Raw genomic sequence first — 13,054 nt, 5'->3', positions numbered from 1 at the left:
ATATATGGATGGTTCTCTATATTTCAATATTTTTAAAACTTTAAGACCTTCATAAACTTCATTTTATCATTTTCTCTGTATATGTACTATTGATTTAATACAGGTTTTAATTTAAAAGCTTTCTGCTTTAAATTTACTAAAGTATGTGCTTAATATTAAAAATGGGCAGTGAAAATTATCAAATGGCTTTTTGACATTGAGAGGATCATTTTTTAAAATAATTGCATTAATAGACATTAACATTAAACTATCCTTACACTCCTGGGATAAAGCCCATTTGATTATCATCTACTATTCTTTTTAGTGCTGCTGGATTGAACTGCTAGTATATCAAGGATTTTTGCTTTTCTGGTTGTAAGAAAACTTGGTTATTACTCTCTTTTGTACATTTTTAGGTTTTGTATCACAACTGTGCTAGCTTTGTAAAACGTATTGGGAAGCTTTCTATATTTTTCTCTAATGTGACACATTTTTTATAGCATGGGAAATTTCTGCATCTATTAAGCTTTTATAGCTGGTATGAATTTTACACAAGTTCACAGGTACAGATATGTAACAGCCTTTATTTTTCAAAACCGCACACTAACTTAGTTCAGGATAGCCCATTTCTGCTGATGAGAGAAAATTTGTGCCCTATAAATTTAAGTCACTTTTGTATTTAAATGCATCAATTCAGAGTATAAATGCAAGTCAATTTAATATTCCTCCCTCCCCCCTCTCTCCCCTTTCCTGGGGTGATCTAAATTCCAGGAGTCTTTGGCATCTTTCTAGCATGGGATTAGGTTACCTGGCCCAGGTGCTGTCCATCCTTTCATTCCTAGCACACAGGCTGCATCATGTGCTGGGGGTCCCAGCAGAGCTACTACCTTTAGTTGGCAGCAGGCCCATGAACACTACATATTCCTTGTCCTGATGGCAAGACTCACCAGGTTTGTCCAACTGCCTATTCACTACGTCTATAGGTCCCAAGGGTGTGGCTGCTTCTCCTGAACTGCCCAGGGGTGGAGGGATCAACTAAGGCTGCTTCCAGACCCACCCTCCCAAATGACCCACTTAGCCATTTTGATTTTACCAACTTTTTCCATGTCCTCCAAATCTCGGCGTGCAATGGAAGCCAGGCTTTGGGCCTCTGCTCTGGGGATTCTTTTAAAACTATCTGGGGTTTCTCTCACCCTGCCCTTAAGTCTCAACCCAGAGAGTGAGGGTGCTGACTGCTTCAGAGACTCTTTTTCTGATGTCTCTACCAGTGTCACCTTCAAAGCCCTTTGCTTCTTGCCAGTCAGTTGTTCTCATCAATTCTAGGGTGAGAAAACTTTATTTTGTGATCATAAATTCTGTGTCCTCAGTGGTTTCATTTATGATCCCTGATTTACAAAATCAAGTCTTTTGGAAAACAAAACAAAAGAAAAATAACTTCTTGTAAAGCAAGTGGTTTTGGTGTTTAGGCTGTATCTCTTCAGGGAGGTAAAATCTTCCCTGAAACTCAAAGTTGAGCCATGACTCCTTGTTCCATGTTGATGGTGGGTGCCTTTAAGTTAAAGATGATGAGCTGCTGGGTGACAAAGAGAAGCAGGGAATTATTTTTAATGAAAAAAAAAGTGCATGTTAAATGTTAAATAAAATATCCTACTGTATTTGAAATCATTTTCCCATAAAATCACCTGTATCTGGTATATATGTCCAGATGGTAATTCTTTGATAACATTTTCATTTTTTTCCATTGTTATTCATTTCTTTGCGTTTTCTTTACTTTTTGTATATTTGGATGCCTTATATATTCTTATGAACTATCAACTTTATCAGTGCTTTCACATTTATTAACATAGAGTTGTACATGCTACTCATAATTTTTAAAATACCATTTGTATCTATGGTTAAACCCCTTTTCTTACCTTATTGGTGGCTTCTCTCTTTTACTTACATCTGTCAGGGTTCAAATGTAGAAAATAGAATCCTTCTAAAGGGGTAAGGCAGAAGCAAATCTTGTTAGCATGATAAATGGCTTGCAGAATTGCTGATAAGGCTGAAGAAACAGACTATAAGTTGAACTCTCAAAGACAACTTCCTAAACTACGCACAGACACCAAGGGAGTTCTTACATGCACCACCTCTGTGCCTGCCATTTTTAGCACTTTGTAAGTATCATCTCAATTAAGTCTCACAAAACTCTATGAGCAGGACAAAAGCAGAGACCAATGGTATACCAACAGGCCTAAAGGCAGGGAACCAGGACTAGAAATCATGTTTCAGGTGTAGGATAGCCATGGACCAAAGCAGGGTTCAGGTGAGCCACGAGGTCTAAGTGGTAATGAAAAGCGACTAAAAACCAGAGAGATCAGGGACAGCCAGTAGCTAATAACAGAAGCCAGAATTCTGGGCTAAATCAGATCCTGAGATAGAATTATTTTCTTACTGGGTGAGTCCTTAATTTGATTCCTGCGCTAGAAAGATAAAAATGGTCCCAGAATATGGCACTATGGGATCAACAACGTGCCTGCCTGACCAAATGGGGGAAAAGAATTGTAACAAATAAGGTATCAGTGGCCGAGAGAGTTCAAATCGAGTCGAGAGGCTATTCTGGAGGCTACTCTTACACAAGCTTCAGCTAGATATTGCTATTTACCATGGTTTGCCAAATCCCACCAAAACCATTCCTGCCAACTCTAATGAACCCCTAGGGCTCTATCTGACAGTCTACAAAAGTTTCGTGCACTATGATTGCTTTCCAGAAACCTACAACCTCTAGATGGATTCCTAGGCCAGATAAGTCTTGAAAGCCAGAGGGTTCGGCTCTCTAGAACATCAACTAGTTCCATCCCCCTATCTCATATTATCGATAGCCCTTCTCAACATGAAAATGTTAGAATGGGTATAGCCCAAATACCGCTAAAGATTGGGAGAAAGATTGGGAGAAGTTATAACCGAAAAAATAGGATTTAACAAATGAGTATGACTGCTGAATCATTACATCAGTATTTCTTTTAATCCAGTGTCTTGGAGCAGCTAGAAAGAAAAACCTAAAATTGTGGAACTGTAACCCATACCAAACTCTGAAATCTGTTCTATAACTACTCGTTACAATGTGCTTTGAAATTTATTGCTATTTTGTTTATATGTTATATTTCACAATAAAAAAAATGATCCTATGATACATGGTTGGATCTGGGCAGGGCTATAAGATGGGGAATTTGCTATGGTGAGCTACAAACAGGGTGGAGACCAAGTGTGTGTTGGTGGTGCAGATATCTCCCCTAAGGGGTTCAAGGAGAATGAGCGGTGGATTACTGACCTGGAAGCCCAGCAAGGCCCCACTCATCTTCACATGGAAACCTGAAGACCTAAAGAGCTGGCCTGGCTTGTACTTTCAGGCCATGCAGGTTGCACACCTGTACTGTGCCTGGTGGCTCCACTTGTGGCTGGACAGAGGGGCCACAGGTCTGTAGGATGCTGGCCTCCCCCACTATGGGTGCCTTCCAGAAATTAATCCATAGCCTCAGAACACTGATATACTTTAGACCTGTAGCCCCTTGTCTAAGTTCCATGTGTGTATTTCCCATGGTATAATGTCAAGTCTCCTTGCCCTGATTTTAAAAATTAGCTCCATTAAGCTTCAAGCAATCCACACTTCCCCCAGTTTGCCAACATTTAAAAAATAAATAATAAACATTATTTATAGAGTAGTTTTAAGTTTTCAGAAAAGTCACCCAGAAAATATTGAGTTCCCATATATCCTCCTATATAGTTTCCCTTATTATTATCCCGCATTGATGTGGTACATTTATTACAATCGATGAACCAACAGTGATACGTAATTAGTATCTAAGTTTATAGTTTACATTAGCCTTCACTCTTTGTGTTGTACAGTTCTATGGAATTTGACAAATGGATAATGTCATGTATCCTCCATTATAGTATCAGACAGAATAGTTTCACTGCCCCCCAGATGCCCTGTGCTGCATTCCTTCCCCCATCATCCCTGAACCCATGGCTCTTCCAGAATATCGTATAGCTGGAAGCATATAGAATGTAGCCTTCTCAACCTGGCTTCTTTCACTTAGCAAGATGCATTTAAGATTTCTCCAGATCATTTTGTGGCTTGATAGTTCATTTCTTTCCTTTTTTTTTTTCTACTCCATTGTATAAACACGCCACAGCATATTTCTCCATTCACCCATGGAAGGGCATTTTGGTTGCTTTCAATTTAGGGCAATTATGAGTGAAGTCACTATAAACACTCATGTGCAGGTTTTCACGTGGGTGTAAGTTTCCAACTCCTTCGGCAAATACCTAGGAGTGTGGTTGCCGGATCATTCAGCACTCACCAGCATTTTAAGATAATAAATAAGTTCATATTTATCCTGTCCCACCTGCCTGCCCCCTCCCCCTGCCCCCCGCCAGCCTTTGCTTATCCAAGTTGTAGAAGACTACCTTGTTTCGCCAGTCTTCTTACCTAAAGCTCTTTGCAGCGTCTTGTCATGTTAGCTGCCTTTTCTCTAGGCCCTGGGAAAGTCCTCGTGACTTGGGGGTTCTGGGGGGCGCACCACGGAGCGCTCCAGCGGGCGGCAGGCGGAGGGAAAGAACAGCGCCTACACCTGCTCAGCTTGAGTAGCCGAGCGGGTGGTGCTTCCTATCTAAGGTCATCAGACTTACGAAGCCCAAAGAGGGGATGGATTTAAAAATTAGCCCACAGCAGAATTTAAACGGAAAAAAAGATACTTGCATAATATCAAAGTATTTCCTCCCAAATATTTAGTAATTATAGAGAGGAGAGCGATGAGTTTACGGTGGAAAATCCCAACAGACCCCACCTTAATGAAACGGTCGGGGTCAGCATCACCAGTGGTACGTGTGCGTCATGCGAGGCTCTGAGAGGGCATGTGACCTCTGTGGTCTCCTGCTCCAGTTGTGATGACCTCAGTCTAATCATGAAAAAACATTCTGCAAGCATCTGATCAGTGACCTTCGAAGGTGTCAAGGTCATGAGAGGCAAGGGAAAACTCTTACCGATTGGAGCTGGCTAAGGAAACATATCAACTAAAGGTAAGGTGGGATCCTGAATTGGATACTGGATCAGAAAAGGGGCGTTAGTGGGAAAACCTGTAAAATCCAAATAAATCCTATAGTTTAATTGGTAGATAGTAGCAACACTAATATGCTAGTTTTGATCATTATTCTGTGGTCATACAAGATGTTAACATTAGGTGAAGCTGTGTGAAGGGTATAGAGCCAACTCTCTGTACTATTTGTGAAGCTCTTCTCTGTAATTCTACAACTAACTGAAAAAAAAATTACCAGCTAATGGAGGTGGGCCAAGGAGCTGACCAAAGGAGAGCACAGGCGGGACCCCAGAGCCTTTCCTTGGTGTATGTCTCCGTTTGTGATTCTACCCTCATTTGTGATTAGAGTTTGACTCCTCCATTAGCCTTTTAGGAGGAAGCTCTGTGGACCTGGCATCCCTTGTATCCTCAGTCCCTGGTGCAGAGTGGGCACGCAAAGCTTCGTTGAATGAAGGAATGGATGAATGAATGAGATCACCGTTTCTGCCATGGAAACAGATTCAGCCTCCACGATGGGGATCACACCCTTCTAAGGTGTGCGCTAAGAAATGTATCTGATTCTGTGTCTTTCACTGACTTGAACTATTGTACATATGCATAGATTGTAGATAACTAATAACAATACAATGCAATTTTTGTCTGTAGACAAGTAAATAAATTCTGTCAGTTGGAGGTTCAATTGCCTTCCTTGTCCCACGGTGGAAGAAGCCAGTTTGCACCATTTGCATATTCATTTCAATATCCCTGATCCATGAATATGTACATTCTCTAGCCTGTCCCTTGAACATCTTACCACTACCCTCATTAATTATGAATTAAATAAAATTTTTAAGATGTTTACTTTATACTCATATGAGCCATGATTTTACCTTTTTGAAAATATTCCTTTAACACTCCTGTATCTATGACATATATCTTTAAGCAAACCCAAAGGGATCAATTAGGCAGTGGTTATTCACTTATACAAGCACTTCCTGTGTGAACCATTCCATCACATCCAATTTCCAAGTGTTTATATAGCTTTTCAAGGACACATCCCTGAGTGCAGACAGGCGTGCTTGTGCATAAGACAGTGCTCCTGTCTCATACACCCAAAAAAACAAAAAAGAGAGAATACATATTTTTATATAGATCCTCTGTATTACAAGGAACCTTTTCAACCTTGTAATGATTGTATAGTCAACATGAGTGTCTGGAATGAAAATGCCTGATTTAACAGAGAGAAAGATAAGAACTTTCCAGGAGTTCCCATCCACCCATCCATTCATTCAACAAATAGTTATTCAACAAATATTTACCAAGTGCCTGCAATGTGCAGCATTCAGTGCTAAACTGCAGTGGGGAAATAAAGGAGTAAAATCTCTTTGGTCAGGTTGAAAACAAATTTCCTACCTCACAAGGTGGGACTAACCACATGAGCTCTACCCAGAGAGCACAGCCTTGTTAGATATGGGCGGGTGAAAGAGCTGTCTCTGCCCTGGAGGGTGAATGGGGAGGAACCCTGGCCCAAAGGAAGATGAAGACTGCGGCTCTCACCAGCATAGGCAGGGACACAGAGGCCAGCTGGCAGAGGGTGGCTGGCATTTTTCCAAGGTAGTCACCTGCAAAGGTTCCAGTGGCCATGGTAGACCAGCAGTCCTGCAGAGAAGACCTTCTTTCAAGGGGCCCCCAGCAGACATCATGGCATGGTCTGTTTATGACTCAAGGTTCAAGAGGCTCTTCTACTTTATGAACAATGTGGTGACATTCTCATCACAATGGCATTTGCCTGGGAAGCTCATGCCCCTCAGAAGGAGATTTTCCCAAGGTCCTCTACCTGTGCAAAGACATAGTAGCTGCTATCTAGAAATAGACAACCTACTTCAGGAGACAAAATTTGTGTATGTAGAAAGTCAAGTCAGCTTAAGTGTTATAGGAATCCAGAGGACTTTTTAGGAAAAGCCTGGAGAAGGCAATAGGCATGAGCTGGACACTGAAGGAGTGGTCAGATTTGGTTTCGGGGTCAAAGAAGGTGGAGAGCTGGACTGAGCTGATTAGTGTCTCCCCCACCTCCTCCAAATCCACGTCCATCCAGAACCTGTGAATGTGGCCCTACCTGGAATAGGGTCTCCACAGATGTAATCCAGGTAAATGAGGCCATACCAGATTCTAGTACAACTGGTATCCTTATAAGGAGAGGGAAGTTCAGAGACAGACACACAGGGGAAGACAGCAGAGGGTAGAAAACTAATACAAGGGTCTTCCCAGGTTAGGGCATGGTGGAGTCCCAGAACAGAGAGGGGGTTTAGCCAGAGGAGTCCCAGAGTCAAGGACAGTGAGGGGACCCTGAGGATTGGGGATGTTATTCTGAAGCTTGAGAATAGACCCTGGAAAGGGATGCCTCACAGTGGTGCTCATTCTGGAAGAGGGGCTGTCAGAATCAGGCCCCATATGAGAAGCTCACCTTCCATGGCCAGCCAGCAGAAGAAAATGCCCTACAGTCACTCATTTTGGAATCCTTTCCCTGGGTATCAATAAATGTAAATGGGCTGGGCCCTGGGCTAGCTTTCCAAGAAGGGCCCTTTGCTTCCATCAGACTGCTTTCCTCTCCAGCAGGATTGACTGGGAGGGCCCTGGCAGCCTGGAGGGAACCTGGCAAGCGAGACATAGGGGTTGAGAAGGGGAGGTAGGCAATAATGTCAACTTCAGCCATATTCACAGCATTGCCTAGAGCTATCTGATAAACATACCGAAACACCAAATCAGTCCCTGGAGTTGGAAAGGACTGCCAGGGCAGCCTGGTGGGACCTAACACAGGCCAGGCTGAGAGGTGGCATGGTTGGCTTCAAATCCAGCCTGTCATTTACCAACTGTGTACCTTAGACAAGGTTCTTATACTCTCTGTACCTCAGTTTCTTCTTTGAAAAATGAGGATACTCACTGCACTCCTCATGCAGTATTTGTGAGGATAAAAACAGATGACCCTTGTAAAGAACGTGAAAGAGTAGAAAGCAAAGGCTCAATAGAACTAAGTTAATATCCATTAATCCAGTGAGCTTTCGGATATTTACCTGCAGAATTATTTTTTGAGAAAAAAAATCATAAGCAGAATTTCAATATTGAAAACAGATCAGTGTTTGGGTGGAAGCAGGGATTTGCCTGGAGCTCCTACCAGCCAACATCCCCTACCCCACTGTGCTGTTTGAAAGGATTATGTACCCTAGAAAAGCCACGTTATACTCGTGATCCATCCGGAAGCAGTCATTTCTTTTAAACCCTATTCAGTACTGTATGCTGGAAACTTGATTAGATTCTCTCCACGGAGATCTGACTCACCCAGTTGTGGGTATTAACTTTTGAATACAGGGAGATGTGACTCTACCATTCCAGGTGGGTCTTTATTAGTTTGCTGGACTCCTTTAAAAGAGGAAGCATTTTTTGTAGAAAGCTTCAGAATGACAAGTAAACCACGGGAATGGCGAGAGCCAGAGCCCATGCAACCAGATATCTTTGGAGATAAAGAAGGAATATGTCTCCCACAGAGCTTCATGAAGCAAGAAGCCTGGAGAAAAAGCCAGGAGATGCCACATGTTTGCCATGTGCCTTTCCAGTTAAAAGAGAAACCCTGAACTTCATTGGCCTTTCTGGAGTGAAGGTAACCTCTTGTTGGTGCCTTAATTTGAACATTTTTATAGACTTGTTTTAATTTGGACATTCTCACGGCCTTAGAACTAACTTGCAACTTAATAAATTCACCTTTTTAAAAGCCATTCCATTTCTGGTATATTACATTCCAGCAGCTAGCAAACTAGAACACACACTCTGCACCTCCAACAGCTCCTGAAGCACCTCTGTAGAGCTTGGGTTGAAAAACCACTGCTCTGAATGCAACCTTTTCCCTAGAATGGAATCCTTTCTGCAGTGTCCCTGGCCCAGGCATCATGGGGCCTGTGTCTAAACACTTTGCGGATGGCGCCCTCGGGGCTCCCCAGGAGGCGCGGCAGGGCAACGGCTATCCCATCGGTGGTGAGCAGAAGCCTGCCTCTGCATAGCTTGGTCTACCTGCCCTCCGCAACCACAGAGAATGAGGCTCCCCAATCCGTTCCACCCCAACCTCCTGGCATGGCTTGGGAAATAATCACACCGGAAGATGCTGCCTATGAAAGGAAAGCAGTCCACCTGAGTTCCAGAAAGATCCACCCCGATGATGACAGGATCGAAGTGTCCTCGACATGGTCTGGGGAGAAGAAGATGAGACGGTCCAGGAAGGCCACCCTCATCTTTCTTTGGAGGTATCAAACCACTCGCCCGGGGAAGAGCCAGAACCAACTGATCTTTATTCCTTGGCTGGTGTCCCAAATGCTCTGAAGCATGGTCCAGGCCTTTGTCGTCTCAGATCACATTTGAGCAACCATGGTTCTGGCCTAATGACTTGGCTGCCAGCCAAGGCAACCTTCCACTAGGCAACCTCACAGCCGCTAAGCCACATTCCACTCACAACCTCACAATCCTCAAACCAAAGGCTGCCCCGAAGGGATTGGTACAGGGACTTGTAGGAGAGGTGCTTGGAGGCACAGCCACTGTCCTTGTGTCAGGAGGCTGCTCACTGGCTCTACTGCCACATGGAATTCCCACATCACAGCTTGGGGGCTCCGGTAGGGCCTGAAGATTTGTGTGTGAGGTCTAGTCCCCCTTCAGGAGAAAAGGTTGAGCTCAGAGAAAACAGCCTCTGAGACTCATTTCAAATATTCCCTCCACTGCAAAGTCTTTCTCATTCCCTCTGCATTGAGGCCTTTCCTTCCTGTGTCATCTTATCTGGTTTATTCCTTTATGGTAGCTCTTAACACAGGCTGACTTGTTCCACTGTCGGGTAAGTAAATGCCTGTCTATCCCATTACACTTTGAAGGCAAACATTGTGTTTTGTTTATTGTGGTGGTACTCTCTAAGGTTTAGAACAGTTTTTTGCACATAGTTGGACCCAGCGGATGTTTAAATAGAATTGGCAGCTATTCTAGCCACCGTTCCCAGAGGAGACCAGCTATATTTGTCTCCAGACCCAGTGTAGAACACTGGACTTTACTAATTGCATGTCGATATCGTGGCAAAGAGCCTTGCATCCTCAGTAGTACACACTACCTGGCCTGGCGAGGGCCCAGAGAATGACTGTCAGCTGAATAAATGAATGAATGAAGGGGAAGGGGCATGGGAAGAGATGTTGAAGAGAGTCCTAAATCTCTTGCGACAGGTGTCAGTTTGGGCGAGCTACAAATCAAAGAGACAGAGTTTGTCTCCAACAAAAGACCGTTTGTGTGAACAAGTTTTTGGACAAAGGCCGGGAAATCTGAGCTGCTGAGGCTATCCAAGCATGGATTAGTAGGAACACGGGCTTGGGATTCAGACAGGTCTTGGGGGGCAGGGGGTGGCTCCATCTCTTCCATTTACTAGCTGTATGGCCTTGGATCAGGGTGCCCACGTCAGAGGGCTACTGGAAGGATTCGGTGGGCCCAGGCTGCTGCCCTACTCACACACTGCCTAGCCCATAGCAAGTGCTCCACAACTGGAAGCTGTCGCTGTCATTAGAATAGCCACAGCAGCACTGGGCATTTGAGTGGCACAGGAGACCCGGGAGGCAGAGAGCAGAAGTGGAAAACCTGTCCTTTCTGCAGAGAGGCTCAGGAAATGTTAAAGAACATCTGAACGCCTTCAGCCTGTCAGATCTGTTGGTCCTGCAGGCTCCTGTTAAGGCTCTCCGAGAAGTGGATCAGGAAAGCTCCAGGGAGCTTTGATGTAGTACAGCAAGATGAAGGGCCAAGCTGAGCAGAACGCAGGGCCCCTCTGCAGACCCATAGCCCTGAGGACCCCCTTCTGGAAGAGAAGCCCCTTGCTGAACCAGTTGGCAACTTGTGAGCAGCTCGTCTTTCAGTTTGATAGAATGTGTCTCCTTTTGCTCCCATCAGATTTAGAATCCCCCCTGGTTTAAGGGGAAAAAAGCTAAACAAATATACGGTTATGAGGCCCTGTGTGCCCACTTCACCCTCCTCGTCTCCTTTAATCCACATGACAACATTACAACGAGTGGATTATGTGCTCTCTCTAAAGAAACAGGCCCAGGAAGAGTAAAAAGCTTGGCTGGGATGACATGGCTAGTAGCAGTAGGTCCATGAGCCACATCCAAAGCCCACACTCCATCTCAGGAAGGAAACCCTCTATTCCTGGCTCCATTATCTATTCTGAATTCCCATGGCTTCCTTGAGCCAGTGGTGTTGGGGCCAGTTTGAAGGGTCTCCACCATGACCCTGTTAATACTCACAGATGCCCCAGCAGAAATGGGTTTGTTATAGGGCCCCTTGGAAAGAAGACAACTGTTTAATTCTTTAAGGAAGAATGAACTCCCCACCAGGCCTTGGTTTCCCCACCTGGAGAAGATGCTCTTACCTTTCCTCCAGCTCTCAGAGATGTTGTAAGGTGAGTGACAAAGCCAAAGAGGGCATTCCACGTTGCTCCTGAGACTCTCTGGCCCTGCCTCAGACCTGCATGCTGCCCCCACATCACCCCTGACCATGTGCTCAGTAGTCCAGCAGTTCCTGCTCCTGCTTCACTGGTCCCCTGCTCCTCTGAGCCTCGGCACTTGTGCACATGGGATACCCTTCTCCAAAGCATCTCTCAAAGCCTTTCCTGGTCCTCACCCCTGTAACACAACCATAGCCACCTCCCTACTCTGTGGATGCTTCGCTGGCTGAACTCAGCACACCGGTGGGGATGTTGTTTGTCCCCATGCCCTGGTAAGCTGTGAGTGCATCAACAATGGGGTCTGCATCTTGTTCATCTTTGTATCTTCATCATCAGGCATGTGCCTGTCTCTGGTCTTTGTTGTTTAACACTGTGATTCTTGACCTGGCTGTTCATTAAAACCAACTGGGAAGCAGTTTAAAAACACTGATGTCCAGGTCTTCCCTTCAGAGATTCTCATTTAATCTGCAGTGGAGCCAGGCATTGGTATCTTTTTAGAAGCTTCTTAGGTGATCTAATGTGCAGCCAGGATTGACAACCACTGGTTTCGTGTGTGAATTTCCATTGACTCCTTGAACATCCGGAAGGGAATTTTCTTGTAGGAAAGCAAGGATGGGTTCCAGGTGTGATAATTTGAAACTCAGCAGGAAACTCTGGTCCTGAAAACCAGGAACGTGCCACAGGCTTGGCCACGTGTTGTAGGAGCAGTGATTGCCCATTTTGGCAGAATATTATTTGAGTCTGGACCAAGCTGGCAGAACCTAGGTTTGAACCAGGGGTTGTTCCCCATTCTTCTGGGGCTCCAGTCCACAGTCGTAGGGACGGGACACTTGCTCCACACCGAGTAAGGCTCCCAATCCTGCCTCCCTCTTCTTCCTGACAATGAGCCTTTTGCTCAGCATGGCCAAGCACTGCGCAGCTGTCTTGGAACCCTGGCCTCAGTGGTTTTCCTCTCTGTCCTCTGCTCCTTTCTCTTGTGCATCTGTAGTGACTCTGCTGCCCGCCTGACCAGACATCTTGAATAAAAGGAGAAATGGTCAGAGGATTGTCTCTGTGGTTTCCACTCTTTTCCTTAGAATCCCCAGAAGGAGGAATGCCAGAAAACCCACCCAGTCTTCTTTTCCTATTCTTTCCCACCCTACATACTAGCTCCTCCCTGGAACTTCCCTGGAACTTTCCCCAACTGCCTCCCCAACGGCCAACTGCTATACAGGGCTCTCCCCTCCTGCGGCTCCAGGGCCCCTCCCCAACATTCTCTTAATTTCAACACCAGCAGAAAACCCCAATCGCCTGAAAAGGCCCAAATTGTGAGGCATCCTGGAGGGAAATTTCTCCTACCTTCTCCAGCCCACAAACCTGCCAAGATTTCTCACCTCCTGGCAGCCACCAAACGGCTCCCATACTACTCCGGGTAAGTGGCACTTGGTATGAGGTAGGGACTCTCAATAAAGAGAGAAGAAAGAAGGAGGAAAAGTCTCAGAGAGAGGAACCATGGCCTAGGGAGCTG

General features: G+C 45.0%; 1 protein-coding gene and 1 long non-coding RNA gene across 4 annotated transcripts in view; one reads left to right on the top strand and one right to left on the bottom strand.

The window, feature by feature from the left end:
- Nucleotides 1-566: 566 nt before the first annotated feature.
- On the bottom strand, nucleotides 567-12,733 carry LOC143677138 (uncharacterized). Of its 2 annotated transcripts, none has more exons than XR_013172400.1 (3): nucleotides 6,594-12,733; nucleotides 1,893-1,957; nucleotides 567-1,552 (listed from the first exon to the last, which is right to left on the bottom strand). It is a non-coding gene; the product is annotated as an uncharacterized LOC143677138 (long non-coding RNA). The 2 variants fall into 2 exon arrangements; XR_013172401.1 differs by having other exon boundaries at nucleotides 567-1,549.
- The window catches only part of PEBP4 (phosphatidylethanolamine binding protein 4), a 217,628-nt gene continuing 217,293 nt past the window's right edge, over nucleotides 12,720-13,054 (top strand). The window contains exon 1 of one of the 2 annotated variants that reach the window (XM_077152773.1): nucleotides 12,720-12,958. The gene's annotated coding sequence lies outside the window, so the exon portion shown is untranslated. The remainder of the gene's footprint in view (nucleotides 12,959-13,054) is intronic. The other variant, XM_077152774.1, reaches the window with a different exon arrangement.

This window comes from Tamandua tetradactyla, chromosome 3 (assembly GCF_023851605.1).
Source record: "Tamandua tetradactyla isolate mTamTet1 chromosome 3, mTamTet1.pri, whole genome shotgun sequence".
Classification (NCBI taxonomy): Eukaryota; Metazoa; Chordata; class Mammalia; order Pilosa; family Myrmecophagidae; genus Tamandua; species Tamandua tetradactyla.
Note: the sequence above shows the minus strand (reverse complement) of the source record. Positions and strands in the feature narration are given on the sequence as shown.